Genomic DNA, 20,544 nt, shown 5'->3' with positions numbered 1-20,544 from the left:
TTCAGTAATCTCCAACAGGCTATTTGAAATCACACAGACAGATAGGAAAAGTATAAAAAGGAAAAAAGATCACTTACAAGAAATAGATAATTAAAAAGACTAAATTTAAAACTTATTGGTGTTCAAGAGAAAGTTGAGGAAGAATATGCGGCAGAAAGATGATTCAAAAAATTAACAACAGCATACTTTCCAAAACATGAGAAGAACATAAATATCCAGAGACAGGAAGGTCAGAGAACATCTAACAAATTTGACCCAAATAAGTCTAGTATGGGGCATGTTATAATCAAAGCCCAAGGGTAAAGAGATAATTATTAAAAAGCAGCAAGTTTAAAAAAGCATATAACATATGAAGGAACTTGAATTAATATGACAACAGATTTCTCAACAGAAACCTACAGCCTAGAAGAAAGTGGGTGATATTTCCCAAGTACAGAGAAAAAAAAAATAATCCAAGAATAATTTTTCAGCAAACTATTTTTTCAAAAATGCAGGAGAAATGATGTCTTTCCCATACAAACAAAAGTTGAAATAATTCATCATCACCAGACCCATCTAACAGGAAATGCTGAAGGGAGTTCATCACTCTGAACAAAGACACAAAAAACAAAACAAGCAAAAGAGACTAAAAACCTAATGTACAAAAACAGTTGAAATTATAAAATCCACTGGTAAAATAATGTGCAAAGAGACAACCCAGAATACTCCAACGCTATAAGCGTAATGTACATTTCATGCTTAAAATAGTTTTTAGTATGAAAAGTAAAATACAAATATATCAGAACAATAAAGGTACATCAACTTGTTAAGAGACAGGCAATATAAAAGTATGTAAATTGAGATGACCAAAAGTGAAAAGACAGGGAATCAGAGTTAAAATGTAGAGGTTTTTTTTTAAAGTTCTTTAAAAAAACCTTTTTTTGTGATCTAAGATAAATTGTCACCTTATTAAAATAAATGGTTAGAGCAATAAGATATTTCTAAAAGGCTCACAGTAACCACAGTGCAAAACTCAATAACAGATACACTGAAAATTAAAAGCAAAGAATTAAAACATACTACTAGAGAAATTCATAGAATCACAAAGAATTACAGTAATAAAAAAAGATAGGAAGAGTTACAATGTAAGCATAAAGAAAGCAGCAAATTGGCAGTAGTAAGTTCTTATTTATCAGTAAGAGCACTGAATGTAAAAGTGGCTGCATGAATAAGAAAACAAACCCAGCAATGCTATAAGAAACCCACCTCACCTATAAAGACACACATATTTTCAAAGGGAAGAGACAGAAATATGTACTGCATGTAAATGAAAACAAAAAAAAAACAGGAGTATTAGACTATAATTAAAGATGGTAAAAAGAGACAAAGAACATCACCGTATAATGATAAAGGGGTCCCTATAGGATTAGGATAAAATAATTATAAATATCTGTGACCCCAACACTGGAGCAAGTATGTAAAGTAAACATTAATGGATATAAGGGAGAAATCAATTGCCTTTCCATAGTACTAGAAGACTGCAGCACCCCATGCTCAGTAATTGACAGAACCATGTAGACAGAAAATCGATAAAGGATCATCAGAGATAAATGACACACAAAACCAAATAGGCCTAATATATACAGAACATTTCACCCAATTGCAACAGAGTACATGCTCTTTTAATAAGCACATAAAACATTTTCCAGAACATACCATATTTTAGGGCACAAAACAAATCTTAGCAAATTTAAAGAAGTAGAAATTATATCAAGTATCATTTCTGACCTCAATAGAATAAAACTAGAAAACAATTGCAAGAGAAATCTCAAAGAATATGCAAACACAAGGAGTTCAGACAACATGCTCTGAAATAACTGATTGATCAATGAAGAAATTAAGAAGAAAATTATGAGAAAATGAAAATGGAAATACAATGTGTAACAATATCTATTGGACACAGCAAAAGCAATATTAAGAGGTAAGATTATATCAGTAAATACATACATCAAAAAAGTTGAAAGACTTTAAATAAACATCCTAATGCTGCACGTCAAGAAATTTGAAAAGCATGAACAGACAAAATTCAAATTTTGTACAAGAAAATAAATAATAATAAAAAGATCAGAAAAAGTAATTTTGAGACCAAAAAGGAACACAGAAGACAAACCAAATGAAAAATATTTTTTAAAGATAAAATTGACAAACTTTAGCTAACATAATAAAAAAGGAGAGAAAGACCAAATAAATACAGTCACAAAAAAGGGACATAATGACTAAGACTACAAAAATACAAATAATCATTAGAGACTATTACAAACAAATACACAGCAACAAATTGGAAAACTTAGAAGAAATAGATAAATTCCTGAACACATACAGCCTATGAAGATTGACCCATGAAGAAATAGTTAACCTCAACAAAGCAATAACAAGTAAGGGGATTGAAACCCTAATAAAATATCTCATCAAAAAAAGTCTAGGACCTTATGGCTTTACTGCATTAGCTAGGCACCAAACCAGAAAAAGAAACAACAAAGAAATTAAACTACAGGCCAGTATCACTGATGAACATGAATGCAAAAAGCTATCTTCAACAAAATTCTAGCAAATTAAATCCAATAGCATATTAATAAAATCATTCACTATGATCAAGTGGTATTCTTCCCAGGAATATGAAGATGGTTCAACATATGCAAACCAGTAAATGCAATAGATCATATTAACAGAACCAAAGAATAAAAACCATATGATCATTTCAATAGATGCTAAAAAAAAATTCAGCATTCCTTTATCATAAAGTCCCTCAGCAAACTGAATACAGAACTATACCTCAAAATAGTACAGGCCATATATTACAAACCCACAGCCAACATCATACTGAATGGAGAAAAATGGAAAGCCTTTCCTCTAAGATCTGGAATCCTACAAAAGAATGCTCACTTTCACCACTTTTATTCATCATAATAAGGGAGGTTGTGGCCAGAAAAATTAGACAAGAAAAAGGAAGGTAGGAGGAAGAAGACAATGAGAGATTTATTAATGGGTTAAAATACACACTTAGAAGAAATAAGATCTGATATTTAATAGAATAGTAGGGGGACTCAGTTAATATTAATTGTGCATTTCAATGCAGCTAGAAAAGAGGAAGCAAAATGTTTCTGGCTTAAAGAAAAGATAAATATTTTAGGTGAAGGATATTTCAATTACCCTGATTTGATTATATGAATGTATCAAATAATTGCATGGATTCTGAAATAGGTACATCTATTTCAGTAAAAAATATAATAAATCCATTTGCAAAAATTACAGCTTATTTTTGAAATATCACATCTCTCAGTTTACTTTGCTGTTACTACATTGTTTTTTTCCCCCCAGCATTTTATGTAATAGACTATTTTAGCAACTGAGGAAAAAAAAATCTACTTAAAAACTGAGGTTTTTCTGAATAGAAAAAACACAATAATGTAAACATTTACTTTAAAATCAGTAGGCTGTATGCATTCATCCAAAATCTCTCTTAATATATGACTTAAATCTTTTAGCTCATAAATGTAGAAATTTTGTCATAAAATGATATATTTGGATAATTACTTTTTTTCAAAATTTGATTTTGTTTTTTGCTTGACACAGAGTCTCGCTCTGTCACCCAGGCTAAAGTGGGGTGGCACAATCTCGGCTTACTGTAAACTTTGACTCCAAGGCTCAAGCAATTCTTCTGCCTCAGCCTCCCAAGTAGCTGGGGTTACAGGCATGCACCACCATTCCGAGGCTAATTTTTCTATTTTTAGTAGAGTGGCTGTTTCACCATGCTGGGCATGCTGATCTCAATATCCCAACCTCAAAGGATGTGCCTGCCTCAGCCTCCCAAAGTACTGAGATTACAGGCGTGAGCCATTGTGTCTTGCCAAAATGTGATATTCTTAAACATTGAGCAGCACTTGATTGAAAACATTTTTCAGACCTTAGTAAAATGTTGTTTATAATTTGTTTTATTTTTATGTTATGTCATCAAAATACAGTAATTTCCCTCAATGATAAACAACTTGCATATAAGGATTTGCCAACCATCCAATACAGTATAATTTGCCATTTACCAAAGCAAGATATTCAAACTTTATTAAATATTGATGTTCAAGATTTTTTGAAATACAAAATACCATATTCACCTTAACATTTTTTTTAATGTCACTTCTCTCTTATTAGAAGTATGATAACTAGACTCAACTATTGCAAAAAATTTGTTTTATTCTCAGGAGAGAGGACAAATATACTAAGGTCTTATTTTTCACTAAGTTTTTCATTCATCTGCTTAATAAATATAATCATGTGAAGACCTTCAATTCAGAATCTCAGGATATGTATTTTTTGGACTTTGTTTTACTCTTGTTGCAATCATCAACATTATTTCAGTGGGAATTTAATGGTTTTCATGATAATGAGCTGAACAGAGTTCCATGGTGACACGTAAGTGAGGGACTATGTATACTTAAACTGTGAGACCTTGTAAATATCTTCTGAATAATGGTTGGGAAAACTGAGAGACAAACAAAAGTGTTACTTGTCAACACAAAGCTAAAAGGCCAAGAAATCTAGTTAAATTCTCTCTTTAGAACAGTTTTGAATGAAGTATTTCATTATAGACAAGTAGAGAAACTCAAAGCAGTTCGAATTTGAAAAAAGCCTTTGCCTGGAATTGATTGATATGATCAAAAATGAAGACATTTCTGAATATTAAAAAGATGGACCAGAAAGCAAACAAAACCAACTAGATGTGGTTATTTTTTTTCTCAAACTCTCTCATGTAGTAAAGGTAAATAATCACTGTAGGAATCTTATTGTTATATAATGTCAGGAGTTCATATGTCAGAAAATTGAACAATGAATAGAATGTGTTATGTTCTAAGGAAGCAAAAGGTGAGATATTTTTCAATAAAAATGAAAATGATGTTCTTATACAGCTAAGAATAATAAATCAATAGTCATCTGAAGAGAAATATGCTTCTGTGTTTATTAAAATATGTAAAAAATGAGTTTTTTTAAATAAAAAAATTAAGGGCAAAAGCACTGCTGTGTGTAAGGCAAAAATACACTTTGAAGAAGTGCTATTGTAGCTTAAAAATTGGATTCAAATTCTTTTATTTATCAGAAGATCTCTATTTTAAATAATGGAATGTGTTTTTAGCTTATGAACTTCCTCGAAAGTTTTTGACCAGAGAAAATCTAAGAAAAACTTAGCACACTTTTATGTGTAGTCAGAAATTAATTATCCACATTCTTGATGGAGTGTTTGAAAGTATATGCCCTAAAGATAACAAGATTTAAACTTTAAGATTTATACATTACATTGTTTTTTCTAGTGCCAAGGTGCCTAATTTTATAGTATTTGTAATGTTCTCTTCTTAAAGACAGCCCAACAGCTTTTATAGGCTTCAAGGCTCACAAAACTTATATCTATCCATGGAAACATTACAGCTTAGATTAAAGCAACAGGCACAATTGACAAAAACATTGTTGCCATCATTGTCAAGTACTTATGCTACTTTTCCATAGTATTATTCTGCCTCCATGTTAATAAAGCATTTTCAGTCCCTCTTTTGCAAGGTTTCCTGTGATATTTGTCAGTCTTTCTGTAAGGAATAAAATGAGTTGCTGTAATTGCTTTTAGATAAAGCTGAGAAATGCTCATCAGAAATTGTTCAAAAACAGTTGAATTGCAGCAGCACCATTTTTATTTCTAATGTTGAAAGCCTGTAGCACATCTTCAATGAGTCATTATAGGAGAGTTCTAACCTGGAGAAAGGCAGTAGCTACTTTTCAATAAGCAAAGTCCTGATTTAAAAAAATATGTTACACATGTGATGCTAAATTTTATTTGTAGATTTGTCAAATAAATAGAAAATGATGGTTTTATCATCTCCTGACAAAATGTGCATGCATATGCATGTTGGTATTTGTATGTTTGAGGAAGGTGGTAAGAGAGATCGAAGAGGGATGGGAGCAGGTTAAAAATTAAAGTAGGAGGGAGAAAAGCATAGAAGAGAGAGTAGACCTCAAAGTCCTCAGATGCTGAGTTAATTAAAATGTTATTTCCATTTTTATAGGCGTTTCAGAGGAAATCAGAGTCTAATCTGTCTCAATATATGAATGCTAAGGTATTTGTCCCAATATACTTATTGCTGAATAGGATAAGCCTAGAAATTTGCAAATTACATTTAACAAAATTTAACTGTAGATCCAGACAGTAAATCTAACCCAGTTTAGCAGTCAGCATTTTGCTCCCCATCAGATAGCATTCAGGGCATTTTCATCAATGTGAAGATTAAAACAGAAAAAAGAAAGCTTAGAGAGATAAGAAGGCTGCTGCTACAGTTTGGATATCTGTCCGCTCCAAATCTCATGTTGAAATTTGGTCCCCATGTTGGAGAATGTAACCTAATGGAAGATGTTGGAATTATATGGGTGGATCTCTCATGAATAGATTAATGTCCTACCTGAGAGGGGAGGAGCTGAGTGTGTTTCCATTCCATTAGTTCTTGTGAGAGTTCCCAGAAGGGCGGTTGTTAAAAAGATCTTGGCACCTCCATTCCCTCTCTCTTGCTTCCTGTCCTTCCATGTGATCTCTGCATATATTGGCTCCCCTATGGCTTACACCATGAGTGAAAGCAGACTAAGGCTTTCACCATTTCTCAATTTTCTAGCAAGCAGAAGTGTGAGCCAAATAACACCCCACCCCACTTTTTTTTTATTTTTTCTTTTTTTTTTTTTGAAGTGAAGTCCTGTTACCCAGGCTGGAGTGTAATTGTGCAATCTTGGCTCACTGCAACTTCTGCCTCCCAGGTTTAAGTGATTCTCCTGTCTCAGTCTCCCAAGTAGCTGGGATTACAGGCACATAACAACACATCTGCCTAATTTTTGTATTTTTAGTAGAGATGGGATTTCATCATATTGGTCAGGCTGGTGTCAAACTCCTGACCTCAGGTGATCTGCCCACCTTGGCCTCCCAGAGGGCTGGGTTTACAGACATAAGCCACTGTGCCTAGCCAAACCATTTTTCTCTGTAAATTGGCCCAATCCCAGGTGTTCCTTTACAGCAGCACTAAACAGACTAAGATCGTTTTCTTTCATTCCTACAAAGGTCAGTTACATAATATTTTTCTAGTGCATTCCTTCACATGTAATCTCGGTACTTCTCTTAGTATTATATTGTATTTTTATGAATATCTTTAGTATAAATTTTATAGCTTACAAGAAAACATAATATTAATTTTGACCTTTATAATGTGTATAAATATAGTTTCCAATTGACATGAAACTCTTACTATGTTATAATATGCCTATGATCCAAACTTTCTACTTTACATTCTGCTATTCACTGTTTATATTAAATATTTATGTTAAATTTGAACTCAATGTATGTTTCTAAAAGGTGCTGTGCCTTCTTACATTTATGTCATCTATATACTGTTTGTTTGTGGACATCTGTTACATGTAAAAGACTGCATTAAAAGAATATGTCACTCAGATGATTTTTTCTGATTCCCAGAAATGTGATGCTTCTTTATGTTTAATCCTTGTTATGGTTTGGCTGTATCCCCATCCAAATCTCATCACAACTTGTAGTTCCCTCATGATAGGAACCCCAGTGGGAGGTAATTGAATCAAGGGGGTGGTTACCTCCATGCTGTTCTCATGATAGTGAGTTCTCATGAGATATGATGTTTGTATAAGGAGCTTTTTCCCATTTGCTCAGCACTTCTTACTGCCACCATATGTAGAAAGAAATGTTTACGGTAAGGTGCTGCTGCACCTTACAGATACCTGAATATGTGAAATCAACATTGAAACTAGGTAACAGGCAGAAGTTGCAACAGTTTGGAGGGCTTAGAAAAAGGAAAATGGGTGATATTTGGAAATTCCTCGAGACATGTTGAATGGCTTTGACCAAAATGCTGATAGCGTTATGGACAATGAATTCCAAGCTGAAGTGGTCTCAAATGAAGCTGAGGAACTTGTTAGAAGCTGGAATAGAGGTGATTATTGGTATGCTTTAGCAAAGAGACTGGAGGCATATTGCCTCTGCCCTAGAGATCTGTGGAACTTTTGAACTTGAGAGAGATGATCTAGGGTATCTGGAAGAAGAAATTTCTAAATGGCATTATGAAGCATTCAAGTAGAAGCCAAGCATAAAAGTTTGAAAAGTTTACAACCTGATGATGTGACAGAAAACAAAACAAAACAAAAAAACAAATCAAAACAAAACAAAAAAACATTTTCTCAGAAGAAATTTAAGCCTGTTGCAGAAATTTGCATAAAGAATTAGGAGCTGAAAGTTAATCATAAAGACAATTGGGAAACTGTCCCCAGGGCATGTTAGAGACCTTCCTAACAGCCCCTCCCATCAAAGGCCCAGAGGCCTAGAAAGAAAAAGTAGTTTTATATGCTGTGACCAAGGCCCACCTTCTATTCTGTGCAACCTTGAGACATGGTGTCCTGCATCCCAGCTGCATTGGTTCCAGTCACAGCTAAAAGGGGCCACTGAGCAGCTCAGGCCCTTTCTTCAGAGGGTGCAAGCCCCAGACCATGGCAGCTTTCACATATTAGGCCTGTGGGTGCACGGAAGTCAAGAATTGAGGTTTGGGAACCTCTACTTAGATTTCAGAGGATGTATGGAGATGCCTGGATATCCAGGCAGAAGTTTGCTGCAGGTATGGAGCCCTCATGGAGAATCTCTGATAGGGTAGTGTAGAAGTGAAATGTGGAGTTGGCGAACCCACACAGATCTCCCTACTGGGACATTGCCTAGTAGAGCTGTGGAAGTGGGCACCATCCTCTGGACCCCAGAATGGAAGATCCACTTATAGCTTGCACTGTGCACCTGGAAAAGCCACACAGACACTCAATGCCAGCCTGTGAAAGCAGCTGGGAGGGAGAGTTGTAACCTGCAAAGCCACAGGGGTGGAGTTGCCCAAGGTAGTGGGAGCCCACCACTTGCATCTGTGTGACCTAGATATAAGATATAGCATCAAAGGAACTAATTTAGAGCTTTAAGATTTGACTTCTCTGCTGGATTTTGGACTTGTTTGGGGCCTGTAGCCCCTTCATTTTGGTCAATTTCTCCCATTTGGAATGGTTATATTTACCCAATGCCTGTACCCTCCATTGTATCTAGGAAGTAACTAACTTGCTTTTTATTTTACAGACTCCTAGGCAAAAGAGACTTTCCTTGTCTCAGATGAGACTTTGAAGTTGGACTTTTGGGTTAATGCTGGAATGAATAAGACTTTTGGGGACTGTTGGATAGGCATGATTTGAAGTATGAGGATATAAGATTTGGGAGGAGCCAGGGGCAAAATGATACGATTTGGCTGTGACCCCACCCAAATCTCATCTTGAATTATGGTATCCATAATCCCCATGTCATATGTCATTGGAGGGACCCTGTGGGAGGTAATTGAATCATGGGGGTGGTTACCTCCATGCTGTTTTCATGGTAGTGAGTTATTATTAGAGCTGATGGTTTATTAAGAGGCTTTTTCCCTTTTTCTCAGCACTGCTCCTTCTGACACCACATGAGAAGGATGTGTTTGCTTCCTATTCTGCTGTCATTGTAAGTTTCCTGAGGCCTCCACAGTTCTGCAGAACTGTGAGTCAGATAAACCTCTTTCCTTTATAAAGTATTCATTGTCCGTCCTTTATAGCAACATGAGAATGGACTAATACAATCCCCTTGTAAAGTTTGAGTGTTTGTATCCTGCAAAAATTCATATGTTGAAATCCTAACCTCCAAGGTTTTGCTATTAGGCGGTGGGGCATTTAGAGGTGATTAAGTCATGAAGGCTCTAATATGATTAGTGCCTTCACCAAAGAGGCCTAGGGAAGGTTGTTTCTTTTTCCATCTTGAAGACATAGGAAAACTATGCCTTCTATGAACTAACAGGTGTTCCCTCACCAGATACTGAATTTTCTAGTGCCTTGAACTTAAACTTTCCAGTTGGCAGAACAAAGGAAAATAAACATCTGCTGTTTATAACTTTACCCATTTTATGGAAATGATTTGGTTATAGAATTTTTGTTATTGTGCTCCATTTTGGTTATAGAAGCACAAATGTACTAAGAAATTCCCCTACCACTTTCCACAACTCATTGTATAATTGTCTTACTATTTCTTTAATTATTTGTATGGGTACTTATTTCACTATGACTGACTGTAAGTAGACAAAGAACAAAGACTCTATCTTACCTATTTTTGTATTAACTCTCAGCCCACTCACACTCTCATCTCTATTACTTCACTTTTGTCTAAAAAATATAAAGGTGTGTTATTTAATAAAGAATACAGGACAAGGTACATTTTAAGTTATTGTAGGAGATTGATCAGAATGGTGGTACAATTATAGAAAAGACACAAACCTTCTTAGAAGACTGAAAGGTTTTGCAAAAGCTTCAGTAAAGGATTAGGGCTGAAGGCAGCTTAATCCTCTTACCTTGAGCTAATAGCAAAGAGAAGATAATAAGAGAATGTAGAGGAGTTTATCTAAATGGCTTGTTTACTCATGTTGTCCTGGAGCTGACCTTAGATCATTTGCATGCAGACTATTCTCTACTTGGGGGGTTGGCAATGTTAATTACCTACAAATGGTATTTGCTCAAGATCTTTGTCATTAAATTTGTTCTAAAATAAATATAAGCCTCTATAGCATATCAGGGCTAAATGGCCAGACTCACTCTTTGGCATCTGTGAGCTGTGGGGTCCCCTAGATGCACTCTCACAGGCAAAGTCCCTGTGTCTGCAAACTTCTTTCATCTGTCACTTGGCCAGAGTCTGCAGGTCAGACTCGGCAAGTTATGTGTGTTTTCTTTTTTCTTTTCATTCAGTCTACAAAGCATCATCTGATTTATTACTTTTTATAAATTCAAATAAACTTATGCAATAGATATTATAAGTATGCTCATTCTTAGACATGAAAACTAAAGGATTCTCAATGAGTTTAAAAGTTGTATGCACTATCTCAATCTCTGAATCAATTTATGTGATTGCTCTCTTACCTCCATGTTATTATGGCATCAGATCAGAATATCCAAGCTATAGAAACACAAACTGAGGGCCTTTTCTTTCTGGTTCGAATTTCTGTGCTCTTTTGTCACACAGTAGTTTCCTTTTATCCATGATTTTGCATTTTATGGTTTCTGAAAATATTAAATGGAAAATTTTCAGAAGAAAGCAACTTCTAAGTTTTAAGTTGTGTGCTGTTTTGAGTAGCATGATAAGATCTCATGCCCTGTCTCTGCCCCCCAGCTGCCAAACATCAGTCATTGCTCCGTTCAGCATTCATGCTGCCAGCCTGCCCCTTAGTCACTTAGCAGCACTATCAGTTATCAGATCACCTGTCATGAGATCGCAGTGCTTGTGTTCAGTCACCTTTCCTTTACTTAAGAATGCCCCAAAATAGTGTTGCCAGCAATTTGGATATAACAAAGGGAAGACAGAACATGGATCCTCTAAAAGTGAAAAAGTGAAAGTTCTCAATACAATAAAAAAAGAAAAAAAATTTTTATGCTGATGTTATCAAAATTTACTATGGTAAAAACAAATCTGTCCATGAAATTGTGACGAATGAAAAAGTAATTTGTGCATAGTACATACAGGGTTTGGAACTACTTGAGGTTTCAGGCATCCACTGAAAAATCTCAAAACATATTTATTCCTCATGGATAAGAACTGAGTACTATACTGCACTCTCTGCACAATATTTTCTGAAGTAAATTAAAAATAAAATTCAGCTAGTGTGCTGTTTATTTTCTAATTTATTATGTGTAAAACCTCATTGCTTTTACTTTTCATCTTAATTTTGCCACCCAGTTCATACTACTACTATATAGGTTCATAGGGCTTACTAAAAAAAAATGCTTGAAATTTCTCATACAAGGGTGACTTTTTAAGTATTCTGTGAAGTAGCTTCATTAATGAGCATGTTTCTTGGACTTATCAGATATTTCTGCTAAGCATTTTTAAAAATCACCCTTTACCCACAGAGCAAGCTGGGTTTTTTTTGGAATATTGTATACAGACCATCTTACATGTAAAGTTAAAAGAAGACAGCTTTAAAAGAGCAAGAGCAGAGTTTAGAAAGCCAGCATTTTTGTCACTGTAAAGTTGAACGCCAGTGTTAGAGAAAATGTCCTGATATTGGGATCTAGAAGCTTCTCTGCCACAGAATAAGTCAAACATGCAAACATAACATCAGGAAATAACAAAGCTGTTAGCAGTTTTCTTGTACATGCTAGGGAGGCAAATCACAATCTGTCTTCCAGAAAATACCACCTGGAAACTTTGAAAAGGAATATTCCTGGAAGTCTTCCAAAAGACAAAAATCAGTCCTCCTAAATTTGATGGAGAAAATTGTATAATAATTTCAACAATTGTATTCTCTAGTTTGTATAGCTAGGAGAGGGATTGCTGTATCAAAGATCAGAGGCATACACAGAGGGTTTAGTAAATTCAATTTTAGTAAAAATTCTATCCTGTTTATTATAAAGCTTGCACTAATTTGAATCTCTGTCAACAGCAAATAAATTTTCAGATTTTACCACATTCTTGCTATCAATTGATGTTATTACACATTGTAAATTTTACCAATTGTGGTAGGTTTGACATAGTGTCTCTCTTGGGCTCCATTTTGTATTTCCCTGTTATATATGCACAAAACTTTGTCTTTTTAGACATATAGGTATCTTTTTATCGTATGCCATACAAAACAATCTGTTCAGAGACTGTATGAGCAGTGAGCAGCAAAACTGCATGGCTATCTTGTAATTTAAAAGTAGCAAAGAGGTGTTTAAGACCACAGAGTCTGCAGACAGACTACTTGGATAGGAAGTACGTTTGCCATTCTTTCTATGTCAATGAACTTGGAAAAGTAATTAACCTATATGTGCCTCATTAACCTAGACTTTAAAATTCATATAATAATATATATTATATGTTATCATATGATAGAGCTAAGAGTATTGTAGTGAAAAAAAATTCCCAGTATGTTCAGCACATAGTAAACTATGTACAGTAATTAGCAAGAAACATAGAATGTTGCATTAACACCTCTGTCTGAACTTCCCAGTGGAAAAGTTGAAGAAAAGGAACCTTAGAAGAAGTGAAAGATAGAAATTTTGGGTGACTTACTCCAAATATTTCTGATACAAAAGTCTAAACATAAAATAGCACTTTTATTGACGGCTTAGCTGCCAATTTGACTTCCAGCCTAATGAATACACTCAATTGTATAGTAATTAATCATTAATATGACAAACAGAAATGATAATCAGCAATGTATTTATATAATTTTCTCTGTTTCTTGCCAGTATCTTTTGATTTTAAAACCTACATTTAGAAACTAATTTGTAAATTGACTAAATTGTCCAGAAGTTAGCAGCAGGAATTTTTTGAGGTAAAAGAAAAATTTATTCCATGGTTTTAAAAAAATAACTTAAAAAAATTGAAAAGTAGTTAAAACATAAATGATTTTATTTTTAAAACATTTAATTGTTTAATTTTTAAAGATAATATGTACTTTATAATGTTTATTTGTAAATTATAGTTTCTTAAAATATATTTTAACTCCACAGGGGTGGACTTCAACTGCAAATTTTCACAAAAACTACTTATTTTATAAATGGACTGATGTCTATATACAAACTAATTTTTCTACTCATTCATTCATAATTTTTAAAAAATTGTAAATAGTCAATGCAGTTCATATTTTGGGAATAAAGGGATCATCATTTAGCTTTTTTCACATTCATTTTTCAACTATTCCATTGGTATATTCAGACGAGGCATTAATAGAATATTCTGTGTTCCTTGCTAATTCCCTTATGTTATTTAATATGTGCTGAATATGTTCCTAAGTTTTAAAAAATATAATAACACTCTTGGCCAGGAGCAGTGGCTCATGCTTGTAATCCCAACACTTTGGGAGGTTGAGGTGGGTGGATCACTTGAGGTCAGGAGTTTGAGATCAGCCTGGCCAACATGGTGAAACCCCATCTCTACTAAAAACACAAAAATTAGCTGTGCATGGTGGCATGCACCTGTAATCTCAGCTACTTAGGAGGCTAAGACACAAGAATCCCTTGATTTCGGGAGATGGAGTTTGCGGTGAACCAAGATCATACCACTGCACTCTAGCCTAGGCAACAGAGTAAGGTTCTGTCTCAAAAAAAAAAGAAAGAAACTAATAATAAAATAAATAAATAAATAAATATGATAAATAGCATTCTTAATCATCACAGTAAATCTGTGAGTTATGTATGTTATCATCCCCATGCTAAACACTATGTAAATGAGTCATATATATACATATGTATAGTTATCTTATTGATTTATAGTTGAGCACAGCCAGTAAGTTTTAATTATTGGAGCTCACGTCAAGCGAAAATTCATTCCGATGAATTACTGGGAGGGTTAATTTTATATGTTAACTTGGTTACACCATAGAGTACCCAGATTTTGGTCAAACATTATTCTGGGCATTTCCGTGAGGATGTTTTTGATAAGTTTAATATTTACATTATTGGAATTTGGAAAAAGCAGATTGCTATCAATAATGTAGATGAAATCAGTTGAAGGCCTGAATAGGTACAAAAAGAAGTCCTCCCCCAAGCAAGGGACAAATTACCTATAAGATTGCCTTTGGACTTCATTGACTTTCCTAGGTTCTACAGCAGATGGCATTCAGACTTAAGCTGGAACACCAGCTTTCCTGGCTCTCTAACCTGCTGGCCTATCCTGTAAGTTTTGAGCTTCCTAATGTCCATATCTTGTGACCCAATTCCTCATAATAAATCATTTCTATATACACACATATTCTATCATTTCCATTTCTCTGTAGAATCATGGATAAAACAAATACTTTTAAAAAATTACATGTCCTCAAGACCTTTTTATTAAGACCAATAAAATTTTACTTTTCTTGCTCTTTTGGGAGGTGGGGTACAAGTACATTGGAATATAATGTATATATAAACACTTATATACACACACATATATAAATTTATCCTGTTTTATCATAGGACAAACTTTTTCATATAAATGCTTATAAGTTTGTATCTTTTAAAAAATTATGTTTTGTTTTTTCTCACAAATAATAATTGTAAATATTTATGGGGTAAAATGTGTTGTTTTATTACATGCATGCATAGTGGAATGATCAAATCAGATATTTGTCACCAAAAGAACATGATATTTATGTGAGGTGATAGATATGATAATTAACATATTAACATGATAATTAACAATTATCACCTCACATACTTCTTTTGGTGATAAACACTTGATACTGGGCAATTTATTTAAAAATGATGTTTAATTGGCTCATGGCTTTACAGGCTATACAGGAAGCACAGGGGCATCTGCTTCTGGGGAGTCCTCAGAAAGCTTCCAACCATGTTAGAACACAAAGGAGTAATAGGCACATCACATGGCAAAAGCAGAAGCAGGAGAGAGAGAGAGAGAGAGAGAGAGAGAGAGAGAGATATCACAAGAACTCACTTTCTATCATGAAGCAGCCCCAAGTCATGAGCAATGCCCTCCCGTGATTCAAATACTCCCACAAGGCCTCACCTCCAATACTGAGGTTTAAAACTCAACATGAAATTTGTACAGAAACAAATATTCAAACTATATCAATAGCTTCGTAATATATTTTGAGGTCAGAAAATGTGATGTCTCAGGCTTTGTTCTTTATGTCCAGGATTGCTTTGGCTATTTGGGCTCTTTTTCAGTTGCATAACAATTTTATGATTTTTTTTTTGTTTGTCTCTGTGGAAAAGGACATGGGGATTTTGATGGAGGTTGCATTGTATCTTTAGATTGCATTGAGTAGTATGGTCATTTTAACAACATTGAGTTTTCCATTCCTGATTATGGAATGTTTAATTATTTGTTTCTGTCCTCTTGGATAGCTGTCATTAGTGTTTTGTAGTTTTTCTTGTAGAGGTCAGTCACTCCCTGGTTAAATTTCTTCCTGGGTATTTTATTTTTCTGTGCATAGCTACTGCAAATTACATTGCCTTCTTGATTTTGTTTTCAGCTATTTTATTATTGGTGTGTAGTAATACTACTAATTTTTGTATGTTTATTTTGTATCCTGCAATGTACTGAATTTGTTTATCTAAGTTTTCTTCATGGAGTCTATCTTTTTCTAGGTATAAATTAATATTGTTTGCCATTAGAAACAATTTGATTTCTTCTTTTCCAATTTGGATTCCTTCTATTTGTTTCTTTTGCCTGATTTCTTTGGCTGAGACTTTCAGTACTATGTTGAATGAGTTGTAAAAGTGGGCTTCCTTGGCCAGGTGCAGTGGCTCACACCTGTAATCCCAGCACTTCGGCAGGTGTGTCAAAAAGCTGGAGTTCAAGTCCAACCTGACCAAGATGGTGAAACCCCATCTCTTCTAAAAAATACAAAAATTAGCCAGGCATGGTGGCACATGCCTATAATCCCAGCTTCTGAGGCAAGATAATTGTTTCAACCTGGGTGGCGGAAGTTGCAGTGAGCTGAGAGCATGCCACTGCACTCCAGCCTGGGTGACAGAGCAAGACTCTGTCTCAAAACACAAACCAAAAAAAAAAAAAAAAAAAAAATTGGACCTCCTTACCTTATTCCAGTTCTTAGAAAACAAACTTTCAACTTTTCTCTATTCAGTGTGATGTTGGCTGTGGTTTTATCATATGTATTAGTCTCTTCTCATGCTGCTATAAAGAACTGTTCCAGACTGGGTAATTTATACAGGAAAGAGGTTTAATTGACTTACAGTTCTGCAGGACTAGGGATGCCTCAGGAAATGTACAATCATGATGGAAGGGAAAGCAAACATATCCTTATTCACAAGGTGGTAGGAAGGAGAAGTGCTCACCAAGGGGGAAAATGCCCCTTATAAAACCAACAGATATGGTGAGAACGCACTCACTACCACAAGAACAGAGTAAGGTAACTGTTCCCATGATTCAACTATCTCCCACCACATCTCTCTTCTCACACATGGAGATTATGGGTACTACAATTGAAGATGAAATTTGGGTGGAGACACAGCCAAACCATATAATCATATATGGCCTTTATTATTTTAGTGTATGTTCATTCTATGCTCAGTTTGTTGATCATGTTTATCATAAAAAGATTCTGAATTTTATCAAATGCTTTTCCTATATTTGTTGACATGATAATATAGTTTTAGTCCTTTATTCTCTTGATGTGCTATGTCATGTCTATTGATTTGTGTATGGTGAACCATCCTTGCATCACTAGTACAAATTCCACTTGATCATGGTGTACTATATTTTTGATGGTGGTGTTCAGTTTGGTTTGCTAGCATTCTGTTGAGAATTTTTGTGTCTGTGTTAATCAGGGATGGTGAACTGTAGTTATCTTTATTTGTTGTGTCCTTGTCCAGTTTAGTATCAGTGTTATGCTAGCCTGGTAAAATGACTTAGGTAGAATTCTCTAATTTCTTGCTCTTCAAGTTTTTGGAATAGTTTGAGGAGGATTGGTATTAGTTCTCTTCACAGTTGATAGAATTTGGTAGTGAATCCATTCAGTCCTGGTTTTTGCTTCGTTGGAAGAGTTAATATTTTAGGTTTAGTTTGCTTTTGCTTTTCTAGCTCATTGAGATATATTATTAGATTGTTTAGCTGAAATCTTTCCAATTTTTGATGTACGTGGTTATTGCTATAAAATTCTAAATTAGGACTCCTTTCGCTCTATCCCAAAGGTTTTTGTATGTTTGTTTATATTCTATTTTGTTTTAATAAATGTTTGGATTTTCATCTGAATTTCTTAATTGAGCCAATCATTGTTCAAAATAATGTTGTTTAATTTTCATGAATTTGTACAGTTTCTAACGTTCCTCATGGTATTAATTTCTGGCTTAGTTCCATCTAGTTCTGATAAAAGACTTGATGTGATTTAATATTTTAAGTTTGTTGGGACTTATTTTGTGGTCTAACACAGTCTATTATGAAATATGATACATGTGACAAGGACAAGAATGTGTATTCCACAACTGTTGGGTGAAATATTCTGTAAATATGTGTTAGGTCAATTTGGTGTAAATTCTAGTTCAATTACAATGTGATGTTGTTGTTGTTGGTTTTACATCTAGATAATTCATCTAATGCTGAGAGCAGAGTATGAAAGTTCACAGTCTCAAGCAGGCACCTCTCAGTTTCTGGAAAGTACATGCTTTGGGTCCCTTTGTTCTGAAGCAGCCTTGTCAGTGTGTTGCACTGCCCCTTCTCTGGGGAGCAGGACTATATTTAGTCTAGAGTGCTGAGGACCCCATAGCACCTCTGCACTGTGCCAGCTCTGTGCCAGTGCAGCTTTCCAGGTGGAGGCTTGGGATGTCACTTGGGGGCTTCTGGGATGGAAAAGTACAGGGACTGTTGAGTCTCACGCAGAATCTAGTCTGGAGGAGGCTGAGTTGTCAAAATTATAGTGTGCTGCAGATGCTTAGGTCTTGAGGGTGGGAGTATATGACCCATTGTGGACTCCCTCAATAGAGCAGTGTCCTTATGGGGTCCCCAGGCTGCCAACCATGACAGTCCCAGGGCCTGTGTGTGTAGAGGAACTCTCCCATGACTAGGATCACAGTAGTCTGCAGTGGAAACATGGGTCCCTGAGGGGTTCACTTAGCCTTTCTCCACAATATTGAGCCTCTCCCACCTCCCAGCCAATCCCAGAGGAGCTGGTGCCTCACCTCCCTTTCCTGCCATGCATCACGTTTTCCATAACTTTTGTATTGAATTTCATTGTTATCTCTCAGACGCTCTGTTCCAGATGTGATTTTCTATTTGTAATTTTGTTTTTTTTTTCTCCTCCTGAGACAGCAACTGTTCAATACCTCTAGTTAGCCACCTTCTTGAGAAACATGTAATACCTTTTTAAATACCATTTTTCCACTTGGGTGTTTATATTTGGTTGCCAAAGCTTCTTTTTTTTGGTAGATATTTAATACTCTGAATGAATCTTTATGACATCTCCTAATCAATAAGACATCATATTTTGTCAGAACAAATACAATATAAACTCTCAAAATTCAGATTTAATTTCCAAGTTCAAGTTTCTTCCAAAAATAAAGTAGAGATATAATTCAGTGTGTTTAATATACCTCTTGTCCCTTACCTATTGCCATTTGTGCCTAGACATTTTTCAATTTTTATTATTTAAAGGTGTAGGTACAAGCCTCTGCAAGGATGCTTCTTCTCAATATCACATTATACAACTATATTTCTTTATTTTAGCTGGGAATATCACAACACTGTAAATTATTTTCTTTTTCTTTGTCACATTAAGAATTTGATATAAACCTCTGGAAAAAATGCTATTTATTTCAAAATTGGGAAAAAGTTTATATTTTCCTCTAGTTACACATTTTGGAGCATATTTTAGCTGTATAAACTGATGTAATCCCAAATCTAGGATAAGGTTTGAAGTGGAAGCTGCATAACTCTCACAATAATAGCCAAGAGAATACAGATGTCATGTCAGAAACATGGGATCTGTGTGCTATAGAACTTCTGCTTCTAAAAATAGTCAGCATCTGCTCATTTTGATGATAAACTATGTTTGAATGGATAACAGAAAGACTTAAAAGTGTTCTGATCTTCCACATGAAGTTTTCTAATAACTAGATTTTAAAAATCTAGCCATTAGTTAATTTTGTGTATTAATCAATATTTTCAGTCATATTTAAATAGATTAAATAATATACATTTTAAAAATTAAAAATTAAACTCAATTAAAAATTATTTAAAACTACTATGATGTTTCAGGCAAGTGTTTAGATTAGGTAATAACTTATTCACTTTTCTACTTTATTTAATAAGGAAAATGGACCATGAATCTGTGTTTATTCCTTTATAAAGTGATACCATGGTAACCTAAAATGCTTAATTTTTCTGAAAACTAACAGAATTCACTCTTGTCTCATCATATTGTTTGATGTGATAACAACTTTGTCCTTTCTTCAACTAAAAGAATCATCTATATGTCTGATCATATATGCAAAATCTCCTTTCCATAGAAGTCAAGGAAATTCTAAGTTTTAAAGTCTCTCTACTGCACCTAACTCAATAGTTAAATGTTTTACCTTGTTGTAATAAAGGGTGGTACATGCTTCTAATATAATTTTAAGTTTTTGTATCTCTTTTTCTGATTTACCTATAGCTAAATGTTTCTACTAAAGTAATGCACATATACTGGTATGTTTACAGGAATCACACAAAAACATATCATTATATTGGAGTATTAGGCACCCTTAGAACTTTGGACAGGACTGTCATGTTGGGGTGTTATGATTAATACTGAGTGTCAACTTGATTGGATTGAAGGATGCAAGTATTGATCCTGGGTGTGTCTGTGAGAGTGTTGCCAAATGAGATTAACAGTTGAGTCAGTGGGTGAGGGAAGGCAGGTGCACCCTTAATCTGGTGGGCACAATCAAATCAGCTGCCAGCAAATATACAGCAGGCAGAAAAAAACATAATGTGCCGATTTTTCCAGTTTAAAG

Source organism: Callithrix jacchus, chromosome 15 (assembly GCF_049354715.1).
Source record: "Callithrix jacchus isolate 240 chromosome 15, calJac240_pri, whole genome shotgun sequence".
NCBI lineage: Eukaryota > Metazoa > Chordata > Mammalia > Primates > Cebidae > Callithrix > Callithrix jacchus.
The sequence above is the reverse complement of the archived record's forward strand: the minus strand, read 5'-3'. Positions refer to the sequence as shown.